Raw genomic sequence first — 20,891 nt, 5'->3', positions numbered from 1 at the left:
TCCTCTGTGAGTAGAGGTTTATTTACTGGTATCTCTACTCTGTGCTGGTGAAACCTCAACTGGAGTACTGCGTCCAGATGTGGAGTCCTCAGTACAGGAAAGATGGATTGTGTCCAGAGGAGGACCCCAAAAATGTTCCACAGAATGGAACACCTCTCCTATGAGGACAGGTTGAGAGAGCTGGGGCTGTTCCCCCTGAAGAAGAGAAGGCTCCAAGGTGACCTGATAGCAGCATTTCAGTATCTAAAGGAGGGCTGCAGGAAAAAAGGGGACAGACTCTTTAGCAGGGTCTGTGGCAACTGAACAGGGGGAAATAGTTGCAAGCCTAAAGAGAGTAGATTTAGGTTGGATATAAGGGAAAAATATTTTACAGTGAGGGTGGTGAGGCACTGGAACAGGTTGCCTAGTGTGGTTGATGCCCCATCCCTGGAGACTTTCAAGGCAAGGCTGGATCAAACCCTGGGCAATCTGATCTAGCTGTGGATGTCCCTGTTCATTGCAGGGGAGTTGGACTAGATGGCCTTCAGAGGTCCCTTCCAACTCTAAGGATTCTATGATTCTATAGATGTTAAAAAGGAGTGACAAATTTTGAGTTAAAAAGAATTATTTTTTACAGGTTGGAGTACCATCATAGGGCTTATACTGGTCAGGATGGGAAGTTGGTATCCCATTTTGTAGATTAGGGAATAGTCTATTTCATAACAGAATTGCGAGAGTTTAGTACAGCAAACTTCTATAGCAATAACATTAGATGCTCTGTAGATTTTTTCCTGACTCCTATTCTCTTTTGGCCTATTTTCCACTTTCTTACTTTAATTTGGTGAAAAGCACTTTTTCTCATGCTGCTATGAGCAGCAGAAATTCAGAAAGCCTTTTTGAGCATGACATTCACTCCAAGAATGTCCGTAGGTACAGAAATTGCACTGATCTCGGATGGCCCCCGCTGTTTCTATGCATCAATAAAAAGGAATTTGTAGCAAATTTGGATTCACATCTGGAGAAATCCGTGAAACATCAATAATAAGCCAATGTGAGTATTTGAGAACTGCAGAACAACAACAATCTTTTATTTGTGGATGAAATAATTGGATCATATAATTGCTTGAGTTGGAAGGGACCTCTGGAGATCATTTAGTCTAACTCCCCTGCTAAAGCAGGTTCCCTACAGCAGGTTGCACAGGAAAGTGTCCAGGAGGGTTTTGAATGTCTCCAGAGAAGGAGACTCCACAATACCCTTGGGCATTGTTCCAGTGCTCTGTCACTCTCAAAGTAAAGAAGGTTTCCCCTGTGTTTGTATGCAACTTCCCATGTTCCTGTTCGTGCTCCAGAAAGTAATATTAGCCTGGAGAAGAGAAGATTCTGGAGATGCCCTATTACAACCTTTCAAAAAATTAAAGAGGGCTAATAAGAAAGTTGGAGAGAAACTCCTTATAAAGTAATTTAATGATAGAACAAGGGATAAATATTTTAACCTGAGAGTAGTTTTAGATTTGATATGAGGATGAAATTTTTCACTATGAGGATGGTGAGGCACTGGAAAGGTTGTCTAGAGAAGCTGTGGATGTTCTAAGCCTGGAAATGTTTCAGTTCAGATTGGGTGAGGCTTCAGGCTTTCAGTTCTAGTGGGTGATATCTCTGCCCTGACAGGTGTCTGGAACCAGATGATCTTAACGTTCACTTTCAACCCAAACCATTGTTTGATTCCATGATTCTCCAAAGGTCATATTCTTCAGAAAAGCACTCCTTTAGAGTGCTTGCATGAGTGAAAACTCAGAGAAATCCCTAATAAATATAAGCTACAGAGATAACATTGGACAAATATTTCTGTGCAACATCCAGACAGATTTAGAAATTTTATTTACTCTCCAACAATTACAATATGCTACTAAAATCAACTATATAAAAAAAAATCTAACATAACATTTATGAAGTTCTAACAATTTTTTCCCTAAAATAATCCAGGAAATATTTTTGAAGACTACAGTCAGCCAACACCAAACTGTTCTGAAAAAGCTTCTGAAGGTCATGTGTTTGAGCTCTGCCGCACTCTTCTGCTCAGCAAACAAGCAAGGAAAGGCATTTGAAGCCTGCATAATTTATGCAGGTCGGTGCTAGACAGAATGGGGAAGGAGAGTTTAAGCTAACAAGTTATTACTAATGAGTTCATTATGCAGATCTTTCCCTTTGCAGAAACTGCTCTTGATTCTTGAAACTCTCAGGTACATATGCACACATGTATTCTTATATACACATGCGCAAGCATAGAAAGAGAGAGAGACACAAAGAGGGAGAGATGTCTTTTTCAGATTAGAAAATGGCTTTAATGAATGTTGGTTTCTATTTTTTCCAGTTATGTGCCTGATTCTTGCTGGTCATGTGCCTATATGTGCTTAAACACCTTAACTCTTTCATACCAAAATAAATAAAAATACCATTTTTATTTATTTTTCTTTGATCAAAAGAGAATAATTTCCTTCCATTTTTATTTTTAATGATGACAGTGTAAACTCTGTAATACATCTTTACGATACATACAGGATATCAGAGTCTCCATTAAGCCTGGTTATTTACTTATAAAGGAACAATATAGTAACTGATCTACTATCAACATAGTAACTGATCTACTATATATACTCTACTAATAGCTTTACCAAACTTAATAAAAAAGAAGTTTCTTTTACATGAACATATATCCTCTCTTCACCATTCTATATGAGAGCTGAAAGTCTGAAGGGACAAATTTTCCTTCAGAAGGTCTTCAGTAGGCTCTCTCCATTGGATACACAGGCAAAATATGCATTTACTGAGGGAGTAACAGTTCAGTAAGTGAAACAGGCTAGATAGATCCCAGCCCCCTGTGGCTGCTGAAATGCCTTTTCAGCCGGCAGGTGATCCTGCAGCAACAGTGGCTTCTTACTCTGCTGTTTACACTGAGCAGTTCCAATTAAGGAGGAGGATTATCCCCTGCATGGGAGCTGGCAATGGTTCTAATGTCAGAATCATCAGGCGGATCACACAAAAAAATAAATTGCGAAGATGAAAAGCACTGACGTGATTGCACTTCAGCCAAGAAAAAGTAAATGGCAATCTAGGGTAACTAGTACAACTGGCTCTGACTGCTGGTTGCTGGCACAGGAAATAGTAGGCAGGTCTTTTATATACATAGGTTGCTCTGAAAGTAATGTCTCCTGTTTATTTCCTTGGAAGCTACAACAGATACAAATAGCACAACTACATTGTTTGATAGAGCAAATTCTCAGCTGCAAAACAGTATTTTTCACCACCATTAGGTATGGATTTTCACCAATGCTGAATAAGAGCCTTTATGTCGTGCTTGTAAATATCTGCACGGCCAACAGGAACATAGCTTGTATTTCATGTCATTGTCACCACTGCTGAAATGCAGCACCCACTGCCTCACTGTGCTCACATACACTGTTTGGTCTCCATAAACATTCAGCAAGTGTCAGTGAATATCAGTGGGTGCCATTTTTTTCACATGAAAGAATTCAGTTGCACATCTTTCCATCATATGTATTTCCATGCCAGACACCATTTTGTCAGACTGCGCTTCTGCTGCCATCTGTTGCATGGCAACAAAACTGAAAAGAATATTAGTGGGAAGGTCCAACCTCTACTGCCATACTATCAACATCCCCCCTCTGAGATCACAAGCCAGCATAAAACAGGAGGTATTACTTTCAGAGCAGCCCTCATATATATTTGGTATGTCCCTACATGTGATGATTGTGCCCAGTCTCTTTATTTGTTTAGCTGGAGTGAACCATAGCATAACATACATCAGTCATTTGACATGATTTGAAATATTCAATTAAGATACCTGCCTGCTTGTAAATATCTATCTAAATTAATATGGAAAAAAGAGGTTCTTCAGAGGGCAGCTTTACCTTCTTATAATTTGAAGTGCTTAATATTTGAGTCGTTGATTTCTATCTTTCTTTACTGCGTACTGAAAGACTGAAAATTAGATGCTTTGGTGACTAAAACTGTTACAGTGAAACCAGGCCTTACCAGATTGTTGTTACTAAGATAAAGTTATTGATCTGCTATGTTATTAACTTGGTTTTGCAAGAATCATAGAACAATACATCAAATGCATAAACTACAGACAAAAAAAGCATAGTTTTTCAAGTTTTACAGAGATAATCTACAGTTTATTAAGCTTGCAAAATATCATTCCAATTTTTTTATTATTTTTTTAATTGTTATGTAGGGAAAAAAAACAGCCAGAAGTAGCCTTACTGTGTCATTCCATGTAAAATTTATCTATATTAATTCCCTTGGTTCCACAAAGGAACAATATTACATTGAAATCAGAGGAAGTTCATGTCTTTAGAAAGTAAAATTTAATTTATATAAATGCCAATCTGAAAAGTCTGCTGATATTACAGACCCACTACTTTATAGGCAGCAATTCACATGTGAATGGGCCACACAGTTTATTAACTTGCCAAAAAAAAAAGTCCTTTTTAGTGTGTTCTATAGACATTTACTATAATCTTTGTTTCCATAATGACTGCTAGAAATCTTTTAATCATCTTCTGGTGCTGAATTCTTTATTTTTATGAAGCAAAGATAAGCCTATAGAATCCATATTTAAGATGTGATACTACTGCTTACCCATGAGAAGCTTCATTTGAAATGCCCTATGATATCTCAGAAATCCAATTGAATGAGAAAATACAGAAAGGATCTTGGAAGACATGCTCCTTGGGAGGCACAACTGAAAGTCAGGCATCTGAAATGATGCTAGACACCTATGTTTATGTAATCCAATCCTATTTCTGTGTTGTAGTTTAACCCAGCAGGCAGCTAAACACCACACAGCCTTTCACTCACTGCCCCCTCCCAATGGGATGGGAGAGAGAGAAAAAAAAAGAAGTAGAACTCATGGGTTGAGATAAAAACTGTTTACTGAAACAGAAAAGGAAGAGAGAAGTAATGCTGCTGTCCCCTCCCAGATCCTTTTGCCCCCCAGTCGCCTTGCTGGCAGGATAGTACAAGAAGCTTAAAATTTGAAATGTCTTCAGCCTCTGTACAGCACTGCTCAGCAGCAACTAAAACATCAGTGTGTTATCAACAGTGTTTTTCTCCTAAAGCCAAAACATAACATCATACCAGACATCATGAAGAAAATCACCTCTGTCCCAACTGAAACCAGGAGACCCTGGTACATGTGGATGGGCTATCAGTAAATGACTAAATATTTGGTCTCTTAGTAATGAACAGAATGCAGTCTTAACATAACTACAGCATTTGAATGTCAGGTAATTTACTTAGAGGTGTATTAAATAAGACATCCTGGGTTCAAGTTTTTGTAGGCATGAGCTCTTGTGCATATATATAAATATGTAGATAGATAGATGAAGATGACTGAGTTTATTCTTTCAGGGTTCTCACTGAAACTTTCCTGATCTTTAGTAGGAAGTCCTTCGTGTTCTGCATAGCACAGCAAAGACTTTTTGCCATCCAAAATGACACCTTCTATTCCCCAAAAGAATATAAGCGGCTCAAGGGGCTAGTCAAATTCTTGTGCTCAGATCAGTTCCCAGATTGGCACAGATCAGGTAGTCTTGTTACCCAAATTAATTTTCAGTCAAGAGTTAAACAGATATCAGACAACTGAAGAGCCAGAACTTGTATTTCTGAGAAAGTTAATGAAAGCTTCTTATAAGAAGCCTGGTCCTATCTACAAGATTTTACAACTCAGTCTTCAAATGTTGCTAAGCATGACTCTGAATATCTGATGATTCTTTCTATTCATAAAAAATATGCAGAATATGCACATTGGCATGCATAGACATCATTGTCTTGACTTGTAGATATTTATGTATATAAACTCATTAACTGCTGTATGGGAATTGCTACAGATTGAGCACCCGGTGAAGAGACACAGTCAGCCCTGGGAGCACAGGTGAAATCAATTTGGAACTTGATTCCACCCCTCCCTAAGCCTCATTTAAGGACTGGCTGCCACCAAGGAAGAATTTTGACCTGGAATCCTTTTGGAATGTTCAGGGAGCCCTGATCCTTAATGTGGGTAAGCAAATCTTTCTTTAACTGCATTGTAATCATCACTCCTTTTTGGGTAATTTACAACTGGTTATCTGCCACTGCCTTCCCCTACGTCCCCATATATGGATGGGGCCATATGTTTTTTTTTGTGTGTGTGACTCACAACTGATCTACTTATGGCTGAAATTTTTGTCTTTTCCATGCTTATTGATGTGGAACATACGAATGAAGAATTTTCTGAAAAAAAAAAAAAAAAAATTAAGCAACAGGAAGTTGAGAATATCTTTACATTGAGGAACTCCAGTGTAGACTGCAAAGGAAAATAAACCTTACTTCACTGCATGACTTCTGTAAGACCACAAGCCTGGAATTATATAGGAGGTAAGAACAATTACAGATATGTACTTCTAGTTTGCTTTAAACAGGATAGCAGTCTCCACTGTGGGAGAATTGCCAATATAGCCTACAGATGATGTTTTTGGTCAGCAGGAAGATTATTTTAGTGTCAGGTTGGAAGATTTAAAAGTAATTTGTAGAATTGTTCAAGTATGGTCCCTCTAAAAGTGAGGGACAGCAATTGTGTCAGATCAGCCATGTATTATTCTTTAAAACACTTAAAAAATTTTTCACTTTTCATTTTTAACATTTACTAGCTGTTCAGTACTGATAACAGATTATCAATGTTAAATGCTGTGGAATTTCTATGTTGATTTGTTGCAGAGCAGTGCGCCCGGGAGCACGTAGCCACCGTAGCTAATGATTCACTAATGACTTACAATGTAATCCTAGATGAAAGAAATAGATTGATAAGTACAGGTGCAGGTGCAGTGGTGTGTGTAGTACGCTACAGTTTAGCAGGGTGTTCTGTGCTCGAAAATTGCTAGGGAAACACCATTGTTCTTTGATGCGCTCGGTTGCATGAAACTTGGATTCTGTAAACAGGTATACTATATAAGATGGTTTGTTGCTACAATAAAGTTGAAGCTGCATGAACTCATATTGAGTGTCAAGCTTCCCGCGCTACAGGAGGGTAGCCCTGGGGAACGTGGGGAGTTTCCCAACATTGATTAGGTAGGAAGTAAAGATTATAAATAGACAACAAAGTTAACAATGGTATGAGTAGGTGATAGTATAACAACTTCTTAAAAAACATTGCCCAGCTCAGCAGTATCAAAATGGCATTAACTCCTAAATTCCAATCCGAATTATGAGCAATGAAAGTAGTTCAGGCAAAGAAGCAATTTTAAATTTTTCACTGAAAATAATTAAACTTGTACAAGACTTTAGAGTTTAAATTGGTGGTGTGCAAACAGCTTTTTACCTCAGTGTGATCCTCAAAATAGTTATATTTCACAAATACACTTTGGTTTTAGGTGTTGAAATATTCAGTGTTTAATTACGTTAGAAATAAATTTTTGTTATGTAAGGAAAACATATTCAAAACAGCCAGTGTATATTATGCTAGTGCTTCTCTTTCATATGAGCAAATGTACTTTTAAAGGTAAATGGATTTATGATTCCGTAAAACAATTTGTTGATATACATACATCCTATGAATGTGTATGGCTACCAAATAATTCATTATAGGCTGTAATTTCTACATTAAATATTATCTTAGATATTCTGTTAGAACTGTATTTCAGTAATATTAACTGAAAAGGAAAACATAATGTAAGTGACACATAACAAACATTCACAGTTAACTTCTATTTCATGAGTAATTCTTTCAAACTCCAGAGGACTACTGGTCATATGTAATTAAGCACATGTATTTGCAATTCTATATCCTGCCTTTAGCTGTGAGAGAAATGTCATTCTGGTCTGACACGGGAAATTGCTTCACATCCCTACTTAAGCAAACCTCCCTTCTAGATTTTAAAGGATAGCATTCTGAAGGAAGGAGGTGGCATGGAAGGGAAGGAGATATGTGCGATTACTCGACTCCGTTTTACAAAGCGCTGTGTGTGTGTGTGGGAATACTGGTCTGGTCTGATAATGTGTAACCATAGCAACTGCTTCAGAAGCCAGAGGTGGAAATAGAATATTAGGGATCTCCTTTGTTCAGACACCATTGCAGCACAAAATGAACAAAGGGAGAAATAAGAGTGGTACACACTCTTGTTGTGTCCCAAAAACCTCACTAATGTAAATTTGAGAAGCTGCACTTTTCCATCCTCTACTGAGACTGTAAAAAGTTTCTGCTTTTTTAGACAAATTCTAAAATAATATAACTAAAATATTTGAGTAGAGGACGTAAGATTAGAAGTGTAGAAGAATCTTCATTGAAGTGCTTAATTATGCCAAGAAGTTATTCATAAGGCATGTGTTTTTCCTATCTTAAATTTATTTAGCCAATTTAATTGTGAGGAATTGGTGTGTTGTTTTTTTTTTCCAGCCATGGGATACAAATGATGTTAATGTTTTTGCTTTCATGTGTAAGAGGCAGCCTTCAAAAGTGAAATGAGTACTGCAATATGCGTTCTTCTTGTGTGCACAAAGCCCTTTCCTTCAAACACTTTGAAGAATATACATCTTTTTCCTAAGGGAATTGCTTCTAATAAGAAAATCTGAATTTATGATAACTCACTTCTCCAGTTAATTTTATTGCAGATGCTGATTTTTCTGTTTGGAAGTCTTGTGGATCAAACAATAACTTTGTTAAGAAATCTTTTGCAGTATTCATAGAAATGCTGAATACCATTCTTAACAGTACTATACCATGCTATTGGGTTGTTCAATCAGCCAAAGCATATAGAATTCTATAATTACAGAATCATAGACTCCTTGAGGTTGGAAGAAACCTCTGGAATTCCTCTTATCTAACCTTCTGCTCAAGCTGGATCATCCAGAGCAGGTTACCCAGGACTGTATCCAGTCAAGATTTGATGATCCCCAGGGATGGAGGCTCCACAACCTTCCTGAGTCACCATCCTCATAGAAAAAATGTTTTCTGTTTGGTGGAATTTCATGAGTTTCATTTTGTGTTCATTGTGTCATGTTCTCTTGCTTTTAAGCAGACTTTGTGCCACTCATAACCCTCTGAGACAAGTAGTTTAAACAATCTGCTTCACTGTCCATTTATCTAACCTGTTCTTCCTCAATTTGTCTATGAGAATGCTAGAAACAGTGTACAAAAATCTACTAAAGTAGATGTAAACAATACAGTGAACATCTATGAAATTGAGGTAATATTTTGCATTAGATAGAAGTATATGTTCTGCAGTTTTTATTTATGTTAGCTTTACTGATTAATTGTATTATTTAACCAATATTTACATGTGTTATAAATAATTGAGCTGATTTGATGTATTATTAACTTGGAGTTTTTATAATGCTCTGTAAATATTAACATTTCATTGAATTATCACCAAAGATGGAACATGTTGTTCAGGGCCTAAAGAAGCACTTGGACTCTATACTTCAGGTTCAACTACTTAAGCATGAGCATAGTAACTGACATTTTAAAGAATGCTGATATGGTTACCCAATATAAGCAGACAGAAAGCTTAGGGTAAACAACTGTAATATACCACGTCTCACACATCACATTTGCTGATGTTGGGACTTGTTAAAACTTGAAATTTCCAATGAAGTCTGTACAGAAATTTGAAATTCTTTTGGTGGGAGTTTAGCTTTCCTTGTGCGCAAACATGAATGTGAACCATCAGTCTAGAACCCTCATGATTCCTAGTTGTTTTTTTGCCAATTTTTGCTTAGGTTTTTCATATGACTCTGATTTCAAATAGAAATGTGAATTTTGGTTTGTCTTGTAGCACAACAAATAAGCATTTTTCTCTGCCAAATGTTCCATCTGCTAGTTTGAACTTGCACAGATAAATTGCTGTCAGAACCTGAGCTCACCCTGGACTCAGTAATGTAGATTTATCCTTAAAAACTCATGGGAAAAGGAGCCATTTCCAGGAAAAAAAAAATGGGAAATAACATTGTGGTGATTTTTTTTCAGTTCTAAAGATGTTAATTGTTACAATGCATCTGCTAAGGAAAGTGACAAAAAGAGATATAATAAGGAATTTGTTACATGTATACATTTCCATTTTGTTTCTCTACATTTACATCCATATTTCCTTGTCAGTGGTTTATGGGCAGGTTCAGCCTGGTTCCGTGATGAATGGGGTGGGGGATCCATGGACCCACGCCTTGGGAAAGGGAAAAAGGGTAGGGAGATGGGCCTAAAAACAAAACAGCAGCAATGACCTAAGGAGAAACAAACTAATTTACTAATTAAGATATCAGAATGCAAAATAGCTTAAATTGTAATTATACTGTATTATATTGAGCTAATAAATCCAATAAAATGAGGGAGAGTGTCTAAAATTAATGTAGGCCTTACTCTAATACTGACAGTGAGATGGCTAGGGAGTGAGATGCTGCTGGGATGAGAGATGGGAAGAGGGAAAGTTCTTGTGATATGTGAATAGTTTTACCTTTCCCTCTGACTGGAAAATGGTAACAGGTCAGCAAAGTCCTCTGGGGAATGTAGTAGTTCTTATCTTCTGGGAACCAGGTACCTGGAACTATCCATGATCCAATTGGAGCATTAACTCTAACTCCCAGAACACTACATGATGCTATGATGTGGAATACTGATAACCAAAAATCATGGCATTCCTTTAATTTTTTTAACCTAAACAATATGAAAATATGACAGTGAGCTGCCACTTAGAAGGATCATGATTTTTCAGATACTGTAGGATGAAAGATTCATCCAGATGAGATGGCATCCCTTCTATTGTGTCAACTGTACCACTCAGCTTGGCATCATTAGCAGACTTGCTGAACATATGCTCAAATCCACTGTTTATGTTATTGCTGAAAGTGTTGAAGAGCACCAGCCCCAAGACAGACCCCTGGGGGGCACCACTCATGACCAGCCTCCGTCTAGGAGTGTCAGTAGTATTTTTTCCTTAATGGTATTATTTGGTTTATATTTTTATTCTTGCCTCCAAAATTGGAGATCACAAGAGGGTTTATCCCCCACACTTCATCTTATGATTCATTCTCATAATTGAACGTGCAATACTGGCATTGCTGCTATCAATATCTAGGTTTCCCCACAGGAGAAGCAAGGCCATACCACCTGCTCTACTTGTTTCCCTTGAGCTACTATATTTAGACATGTAGCTGCTCATTTCACAAATTTTGTGAGTACTTGTAAAACAAAATGTTTTGTCCTGGCTGGAACCCCTGTCTCCAGCTCTAGAGTTTTCTCACAATTTGCGTTTAATAGTGTAAATGCTGATCTTAATAAACAGCACTTCAGTCACCAAGAATTTAGGGTCTCATTAGAGAAAGTAGGATTAGATAAAGAACACCTTCCTAGTCTGTATATTCAAGCCAAAAACAGTACTATCTATCCTCAATTTATTTTTCATCTGGTAAGTAACATCAGAAATTCCCTAACTTTAAAGAAATGTTACAAATTTCTCTTTTGACAAGAAGCTGTATTTTTTCATTTTTGTCTCATCATTTCTCTCTCACTGCAAGTTGCATGATGATTGCACTGCAATTATTTGACTTGACTAAGTAATGGAAGCAAGGCCATTCTGAAGAAACCTGAAAGTAATGAATCTTAGATGTTACTAGGAAAAGTTATAAGAAATTTCTGTTGTTCATATTGAACTTTTCAGTTAAATTGTAAATATGGAAGGGGAATTCTGAAATCTAAGGCTGAAAACAACTCCTTAAAAATACAGTAATTAAACTTTTCAATTTATAGTAAGAGAAACAGAGAAAACAAAACGTAAAACCTAAAATAGGCATGTTTGCATATGTAGTGAGGACTGAGAACTCAAACTGGTATAGAATCATAGAATTAGCTAGGTTGGAAAAAACCTACAAGAACATCTAGTCCAACCATCCACCTACCACCAATATAACTCCACTAAACTATGTCTCCCAGCGCTATATCTAAATGTTTTTTTTAAAACCTCCAGGGATGGTAACTCAACCACCTTCCTGGGCAGCCCATTCCCGTGCCTGACCACTCTTTCAGAAAAGTAGTATTTCCTAATGTCCAGCCTAAATCTCCCCTGATGCAACTTGAGGCAATCCCCCTTGTCCTGTCACTAGTTATGAGAGCTGGGGCTGACCCCCAGCTCACTACAACCTCCCTTCAGGTAGCTGTAGAGAGCAGTGAGGTCTCCCCTGAGCCTCCTCTTCTCCAGACTGAACAATCCCAGCTCCCTCAGCTGCTCCTCATAAGGCCTGTGCTCCTGCCCCCTCACCAGTTTTTTTGTCCTCCTCTGAACACACTCCAGAGCCTCAATGTCTTTCTTGCAGTGAGGGGCCCAAAACTGAGCACAGTATTTGAGGTGCAGCCTCACCAGTGCTGAGTACAGAGGGATATTAACTTCCCTACTCCTACTGGCAACACTATTTCTGACACAAGCCAGGATGCCATTGGCCTTCTTGGCCACCTGGACACACTGCTGGCTCATGCTCAACCGAGCATCGACCAATACCCCCAGGTCAGTTTCCTCCACAAAATCATCCAGCCACTCTGCCCCAAGCCTGTAGTGTTGCCTGGGGTGGTTGTGGCTGAAGTGCAGGACCTGGCACTTGGTCTTGTTGAACCTCATCCCATTGGCTTCAGCCCAGAGATCCAGCCTGTCCAGATCTCTCTGTAGGGCCTTGCTACCCCCAGGCAGATCGACACTTCCTGCCAGCTTGGTGTTGTCTGCAAACTTACTGAGGGTGCTCTCAATGCCCTCATCCAGGTCATCAATAAAGATATTGAAGAGGACAGGCCCCAGCACTGACCCCTGGGGAACACCACTCGTGACTGGTCACCAGCTGGATTTAACTCCATTAACCACCACTCTCTGGGCCCGGCCCTCCAGCCAGCTCCTTATCCAGCAAAGAGTGTACCTGTCCAAGCCACGGGCTGCCAGTTTCTCCAGGAGAATACTGTGGGAGACAGTGTCAAAGGCTTTGCTGAAGTCTAGGTAGACCACATCAACAGCCTTTCTCTCATCCACCAGACGGGTCACTCGATCATAGAAGGAGATCAGGTTGGTCAAGCAGGACCTGCTCTTCACAAACCCATGCTGGCTGGGCCTGACCCCTTGGTTGTCCTGCAAATGCTGCATGATCTCCCTCAGGACAATCTGCTCCATAACCTTCCCTGGCACTGAGGTCAGGCTGACAGGTGTCATGGTTTTATGATTTTCGGTTATTGGTATTCCACATCATAACATCATGTAGTGAATGTACCTGGTTCTCAGAAGAGAAGGACTACTACAGTCCCCACGGCACTTTGCTCCTCTGTTACCATTTTCCAGCCGGAGGGAAAAGATAAAAGCTCGCAGTATAAAAACTTGCAGATCACGAGACCTTGTCCCTTTTTCCACCGTCTCTCGTCTTGGCAGCACCTCGCTCTCCAGCCGCCTTATCGTCGGTAGTAGAGTAAGGCCTACCTTGATTTTGGGACATTCTCTCTCTCTGTATTGAATTTATCAGCTTAAATTGTAATTATATTGTATTATAGTGTGTTGTTTTGCATTCCGATATTTTATTTAGTAAATTAGTTTGTTTCTCCTCAGATTGTTGCCGCTGTTCTTTGCTCTCAGGGCCATCTCCCTACCCTTTTCCCCTTTTCCCGGGACGTGGGCCCTTGGGTCCCCCGTCCCCTTTGTCATGGAATCGGGCCTAACGCCCGTAAACCGTTGACAACAGGCCTGTAGTTCCCTGGATCCTCCTTACAACCCTTCTTGTAGATGGGAGTCACACTGGCAAGTCTCCAGTCTTCTGGGACCTCTCCAGTTGACCAGGAACGCTGATAGATGATGGAAAGCGGCTTGGCTATATCCTCCACCTGCTCCCTCAGCACTCTGGGATGGATCTCATCTGGCCCCATGGACTTGTGGCAGTCCAGGTGGAGTAGTAGGTCTCTGACCGTTTCCTCCTGAATCGTGGGGGGGTTTATCCTGCTCCCCATCTGAGACTTCCAGGCCAGAGAGTAGAGTACTCTGAGAATAACTGGTCTGACTTTTAGAGACAGACATAAAGAAGGTATTGAGAACCTCAGCCTTTCCATTGTCCTCAGTGGCCACATTCCCAGCCGCGTCCAGTAAAGAATGGAGATTCTCCTTGGTCCTCCTCTTATTGTTAATATATTTGTAAAAGAGTTTCTTGTTCCCTTTTATCCCAGCAGCCAAACTGATTTCGAGCTGGGCCTTTGCCTTTCTAATTTTCTCCCTGCACATCCTAACCACCTCTTTGTACTCTCCCTGAGTTGCCCGTCCCTTCTTCCACAGGAGGTAGATTCTCTTTTTCTCCTGAAGCCTCAGGAAAAGCTCCCTGTTCATCCACGCCGGTCTCCTTCCCTGCCGGCTCATCTTGCGGCTCAGGGGGACAGCCTGTTCCTGCACCTTCAGGACTTCCTTCTTGAGGAGTGACCAGCCTTCCTGGACCCCTTTACCCTCCAAGACCGAATCCCAAGGGACCCTCCCTACCAGTCTCCTGAACAATTCAAAGTCTGCCCTCCGAAAGTCCAAGGTAGCAGTTTTGCTGTCCCCTCTCCTGGTTCCACCAAGAATTGAGAACTCTATCATTTCATGGTCACTATGTCCAAGACAGCCCCCGACTTCCACATCTTTCACCAGACCTTCCCTGTTTGTAAACAGTAGGTCTAGCAGGGCACCTCCCCTGGTAGGTTCTCTCACCAGCTGCAGAAGGAAGTTATCTTCCATACACTCTAGAAACCTCCTAGACTGCTTCTTCTGCGCCATGTTGTATTCCCAGCATATATCGGGGAAGTTGAAGTCCCCCATGAGGACAAGGGCTGGCGATCGTGCAACTTCTGCCAGCTGTTCATAGAACGCCTCAGCTGTCTCTTCATCCTGGTTAGGCGGTCTATAACAGACCCCCACCAGGATGTCTGCCTATTCAGCCTTTCCTTTGATCCTAACCCACAGAAGTTCAACATTATCTTCCCCAGTTGCAAGTTCGATAACATCAAAACACTCTCTAACATAGAGAGCCATGCCACCACCCCTCCTTCCTTGCCTATCCTTTCTGAAGAGCTTGTAGCCATCCATCACAGTGCTCCAATCATGGGAGCAATCCCACCATGTTTCAGTAATGGCAAGTAAGTCATAGTTTGCCTGCCGCACAAAGGCTTCCAGCTCATCCTGTTTGTTGCTCATGCTGTGGGCATTGGTGTAGACGGACTTCGGCTGAGCCCCTTGCCTCACCCGTAATCCCAATGCTCCCCTGGGCACACCTCTTTCAGGTCTGGTTTTATCCCCTTCCTCTCTAGTTTAAAGCCCTCTCTGTAAGCCCTGCCAGCTCCTGGGCAAGGATCAGTTTCCCCCTTTGAGACAGGACAGACCCATCAGCAGACCTCAGGCCTGGTGCCGAGTAAACCGCCTTGTGATCAAAGAACCCAAAATTCTTGCATTTGCACCAGCCTCTCAGCCATGTGTTTACTGACTTCACTGACTACAGTAGCACACAGAAAAATCAGGCCAATTCATTTTTATATAGCAGAAGCTAAGAGGATAGAGTGTGTATTTTACGAGAAGATAAGATGTATAAATCTAACTGGAGTAAAAGCACAGCAGTAGGAGTTTGAATAGTTTAAGCATACAGGAATCTTCAGGATGGAGGGACAAATCTAATTTTAAAAGTAAATAAATTGTATGCAATTGAAAAATATTATTGTTAAGAAAGCATGTCATCACAATCCCGGTAATATGCAAGAAATTGGGCACACAAACAGTTACATGTGAATTTGTGATTATTGAACATTGATGATTACTGCAAGGTGGAAAGGGATAGGAAGCTTATGAGTAGCCAGGAATACGTGTAAGACAAATGAGAGGGGGGGGGGGGAAAGAAAGGACCTTTTCTTTCCTTAGTTTTTTTTTTTTTCAGAACACCTTGTCTCTCTAAGCCCAGATCCCATCGCAGCAGAGGATCCTACTATTTGGAGTGCATACTATGAGATGAAGCCTAACTTCTTGTGTATCAGTGTTATGCTTATCAAAAGACAGTGCCACAGCTTCTCAGGAAGGTTACTGGCAAGATGAGTGAAACTACATATGGACAGAAGGAGAGGCAGAATGGGGCTAAAATATCATGGTTTTGTTAAAAAAGGTTTTTAAGGGACTGCAGGGAATCTCTAGTCTGGTAGACACCATAACTGAAGCCCAAGGCAAAGGCAGCACTGAGCCTCAGCCTTGTACCACTGAGTGACCCTCCTAATTCAGCAGTGTTCTCATATTTTCCTTGTTTACTCTTCTCCTAACAACGTAGCAATAGAAATTTTTCTTACTGTCTTTGATGTCCCTTGCAAGCAACAACTCACATTGAAGTTTGGTGGCTCCAACCTTACATGCCTAGGTAACATTTCTAAATTCGCCTTTTTGTTGCATATTATCTCCTTCTTCTTCCTATATACTGCTGATGTAAGTGAAGCATTTTCAAAGTGTCTGGAATTCAGAAAAGTAAGTTTTGCTACTTGTGAAGTGTGAATGCAGACGGTTTTCATGAGTACATTAAGAACTTATGCAGCATTCCCCAGCTGAATTTGTAGTGCTGAGGATATATTGGAAAATTTATTTCCCATTTTTTAACATTGCAGGTTTAGAAGATAGAGAAGCTGATAATATTTGCATGGATTCAGGATGATATTAGATTCAACTATGCATTCTGGCTAAATGAATAAGCAGTGTTAATTTCAACAATAAAGAACAGTATTAATTTCAAAAAATAAAGAATTGCAATTCATACCTTAATTTATGATGAAATCAACTTGTCAATTCCTTTCATAATTTCAGCATGACTGTTCATCTGGGCAAGCCTTGCAAAGTATCAAGTGTATAAATGATTATTTTCAAATAAACTGACAACAGGGTGGACTCCAAAATGATAGTACTATTGCTTAAATAAGCTTTATGTTTTAAGTAAATAAAATTGGAGGTAGCCTTCCAAACATTTTTCCTCATCAATCTCTTCAGTCTTTACTAAGATCAACATAGACTGAGTTCTTCTGAAATCCACTTCTACTCTTTACTAGACAAAGTATATTTTCCATGAAGAATATGCAAAACCAACAGTTACTGCCTTCATAAACAGAAAAGCACATCACACATCAAACATCTCAGAGACATACCTGTTAAAGACTTCCTTGGAGAGTTTGTGCAGTTTTCCTGGTAAAAAGAAATAAGTTTCCCATTTAAAATATGCAATGCTGATTTGTGGATGGTGTGCCTCTGTGCAAGATAAAGCAGACAGCAGAGGTAATGGTTTATGAAATGTTGTTCATGCTCTGCAGTGTGATTAATAGTCTGAAAGAGGTTGAAAGTGGAGAACAGAAGTCCTTTGTATGTCTGTCTATCTAACCATGCATCTGTGGCGCTTACTGAAGTTCAAATTTTTCAAAGCAAGTTTATCAGCTCACACTGCTGGCTGATGTTGTCCACCAGGACCCCCAAGTCCTTCTCTGCAGGGCTACTCTCATGGAGATCTTCCCCCAGTTTGTATAAATAACTGGGATTGCCAAGTTGCTGATTGTTGTAGTGACCTGGTCATTGCCACCAAGAATACCCTGCAAAATGCTGTGTGACCTGAATTAACCAGCCTAGGGATTCCTTCAGTGTTACTGTAATTCAAATAAGAACATAGGCTGTCCTTTTCTATTTACAGTCTTAACCCTCATCACAGCACTATAGTGCTGATTCCAAGTATTTTAGAGATAAGCTTAGCACCAGATGACTCAAAATTTGAGGTGTAGTTGTTTTTCTAGACAAATAAAGTGTCCTACATTTCTACTAGCTTTGTCTTGTTAGTAAGATGTCAATTTCTATAACCAACACAGAGAAGAATCACTTCTGTCAGCTGTGAAAATTGACATAACTGGTATAATTCACACATCTACACCTTATTGAAGAGACAATGAATTGTATATACATTCAAAGAGAATGTCATTTGATAGCAGAGCTGACTTCTGTCTGTTTATGGCTCTGCAGCATCTGCACCATGGATCAGATGGGCAGAGTGCAGATATTCACAGAAGTGATGTGCCAGTAAGCCCTTCAGCACAGCTCAGAGAGAGTAAATGGAGACAGCTGGGCTGCCGAGAGCCTAACCTATGATGGCAGGCTCAGTCACTCTTTCTGAAGGCAGTCCTTCTGTAGCAGAGAGAAGTATCATTTGTTTGCAAACGTGTAACTTAAACTTAAAAAAAAAAAAATCAATTTTCAGTATTTAAATGTATATAATGTTCAAGAGCATTCTTTTTTTGTTCTAATAAAATCTAACTTTGAAGATTGCAAGCCTTCAATGTTACTTTTTTTTTTTTTTTAACTCTAGTTCGGTGTTGTGTTATCAAACACTTTGTCATATGGGAAGGTAACACATATAAATACACATATCTACCACTAACCCAACAGTCTCACATACGCTTCTTTAAAACTCTAAGTTGCTCAGCTCAGGAGTAGAATAAAAATAGAATCAGATAGAATAAAAGAAAATGCTTTGCATGTTATGACTTTATTACAATAGCAAAGTGCAGTGTAGAGCAAACCAAAAAGGAGTATGACAGCAGGGACACTGCAAAGTAATAAGTTTGATCATTTCATAATCCTTAACTCAAAAAAGAAATGCTAAAATAATTCTTCCCTCTCCATTCTTTCTTTGCTTCATTGTCACAAGATCCTAAATGCCTTTATGCCTCTGTTTTCACTACATGCAGAATATTTTATGTATCTTGGACACGCATTTTTTTCTACTACTTCTTGTGGTCTAAGCTTGGTTCAATTTCAAGTTTTCATTTCTGTGATGACCAATTACATCATTTTCAGTTTATGTTTATTCCTTTGGGGCTTTTACCACTTTGTGTTTTTAAGTTCCTGCTAACATGTTTCTGGTCCTTGATTCATCAGAATCTCTCCGGTTTTACCCCCCCAAATTTAAGAAAAATAGACCACTTTCCCTCTTGTAGAGTCCCATCACAGCAAGTAGGCAGTATATTAACGTACCAAGTTGCCATATTTTGGACTGATACATATCTTTTTCTGCCTATTCACTAGAAACCATAGTCATTTCCTTGTTCCTCTACCAGCACTGTACTGCTGATTAATTCTCTTTTCTACTTTGTATGTAACTATGGTGAAGACTCTGAGGATACATTTTGTGCTTTGTCCTCTACAGGGATCACAGGTGTAAAATAAACTGCAGGGAACAGAAATTCCACTAATTCAATAATGAGGTTATGTAACTCAAATGCTTTTCTAGGTAACATCAAAACTAAATTTTCCTTACTCATCTGTTGGAAAACTACTTGAGAATAAATACAGCCCCGTTGTACTCTCCCTGTGGGCTAGTAACACCAGACACAATGACTTGTTTATACCGGGGTCTTTTTGTAATTTGATCAAGGTCAGGACTTGGACTCAAACACCTTCATATAACTGTGTATACTATAAAGTATCACCATGGTCTCATAAGAATTTCAGCTGGGATCAGCTAGCTAACTCTGTAGCAGTAAAATTTTACATGGTCCAGCAACCTCTGGATGCGGCTGTCCTACTCAAAAGAGGAGCAGATTCCAGTTACACAGATGTAAAACATGCCATCTCTGTTGGCTTCAGGCCTAAAGAAAGTAAGCAGTCCAATTTATTTACTAATATAAACATGGTTGATAAAAAACAACTGTATTCAATCAGCAATTTTCCAGAGAGTGTATTCACTACTCTGCTAGTCTTTTGTGTTGCATTACTCTTACTCTAAGAGGAATATAGTATTGCTCCTTTTTAACTTTAAAACTGTTGTTACCTTGAAACCCTGAAGTTATTCTAGCTCTTACTTATTCTTTATTATTATGATTGATTTTCTGTGCATTTTAGAAATGTTAAATTGTTTTCATATTTAATATCTTTTTTATTATAGTTTTGTCTGAATGATGTACTTTTTTTTTTTTCCTTGGTTTAGTTTCCTCTGGTTTGGTATATTCTTAATTTGTATCTAGTTATTTTGGCCACCTGGACAGTTTCTTGTCTCTCTTTCAAGATAACTAAATTAATTCTTTTCAATTATTTTTCAAAAGATTATTTAACATTTCCTTTCTTTTTTCTTTTTTCTTTTTTTTTCTTTTTTTCCTTTTCTTCTTGGAAATATCAAGGTAAAGTTAGCACAGAAATTCTCCCCACTTAATCAAATATCTTAGATAATCTTTCTCTCACTAATATCTCCAGATGCGCATAGAAAATCCCACTGCTTTTTGGTCTCATATTACAGATCATCACTTCCTATTAAAAGAATGGTGAAGATTTGGTGTTGTTGTTTGGTCATTTCTAATATAAACACCTAATTTGATATTTCAACTACAAATGCACCAGACTTTCAGTTTCATGGAAATACAATGTAAGCATTTGGTACATTTTCCCTCCAAAACAAACAAACAAACCAAACACGGAAGATCTATTCATATATAGATTAAAACCATGGCCATGTACATTGCTCTGTTTGAGAGCATCAGCATATTCAGCTCATGATCTATCTTTATTTTTCACATACTGTTTTGGTTAGAAAAAGACATTACTGACCACGCAGATGCCTCGTATTGTATACACAACAGATTTTCATCCACTATGTCTAGCAGCACAAAGTCTGCAGCTCTTTCTTAATGTTGTATGTGTGAAATTATGATTTGTTGGGAAAATAAGGAAGTACATTGCCTCTGATTTTTCCTTTCTTTGAAATCACTCAGCTTTTGCTGTTGCTATTTTTCATTATTCATTTTGAAATTATTCAACACAACATGTCTCTATTCCCTCTCATTTTGGTTAAATCAGCAAAAGATTTTCTTCATGGAAAATGTTTTAATCTAA

At 39.1% G+C, this 20,891-nt stretch overlaps 1 long non-coding RNA gene across 7 annotated transcripts in view; it reads left to right on the top strand.

Annotated features, from left to right (window-relative positions):
- The window catches only part of LOC110396260, a 73,107-nt gene that overhangs the window by 13,199 nt on the left and 39,017 nt on the right, over nucleotides 1-20,891 (top strand). For 5 of the 7 annotated variants that reach the window (XR_002436889.1, XR_002436885.1, XR_002436891.1 and 2 more), the window contains 2 exons: nucleotides 5,892-6,061; nucleotides 6,268-6,417. This is a non-coding gene — a long non-coding RNA (uncharacterized LOC110396260). Of the gene's footprint in view, nucleotides 1-479; nucleotides 2,105-5,891; nucleotides 6,062-6,267; nucleotides 6,418-20,891 lie in introns of those variants that run through there. The other 2 variants (XR_002436887.1, XR_002436886.1) reach the window with 2 other exon arrangements.

Source organism: Numida meleagris, chromosome 3 (genome assembly GCF_002078875.1).
Source record: "Numida meleagris isolate 19003 breed g44 Domestic line chromosome 3, NumMel1.0, whole genome shotgun sequence".
Classification (NCBI taxonomy): domain Eukaryota; kingdom Metazoa; phylum Chordata; class Aves; order Galliformes; family Numididae; genus Numida; species Numida meleagris.
The sequence above is the reverse complement of the archived record's forward strand: the minus strand, read 5'-3'. Positions and strand labels throughout refer to the sequence as shown.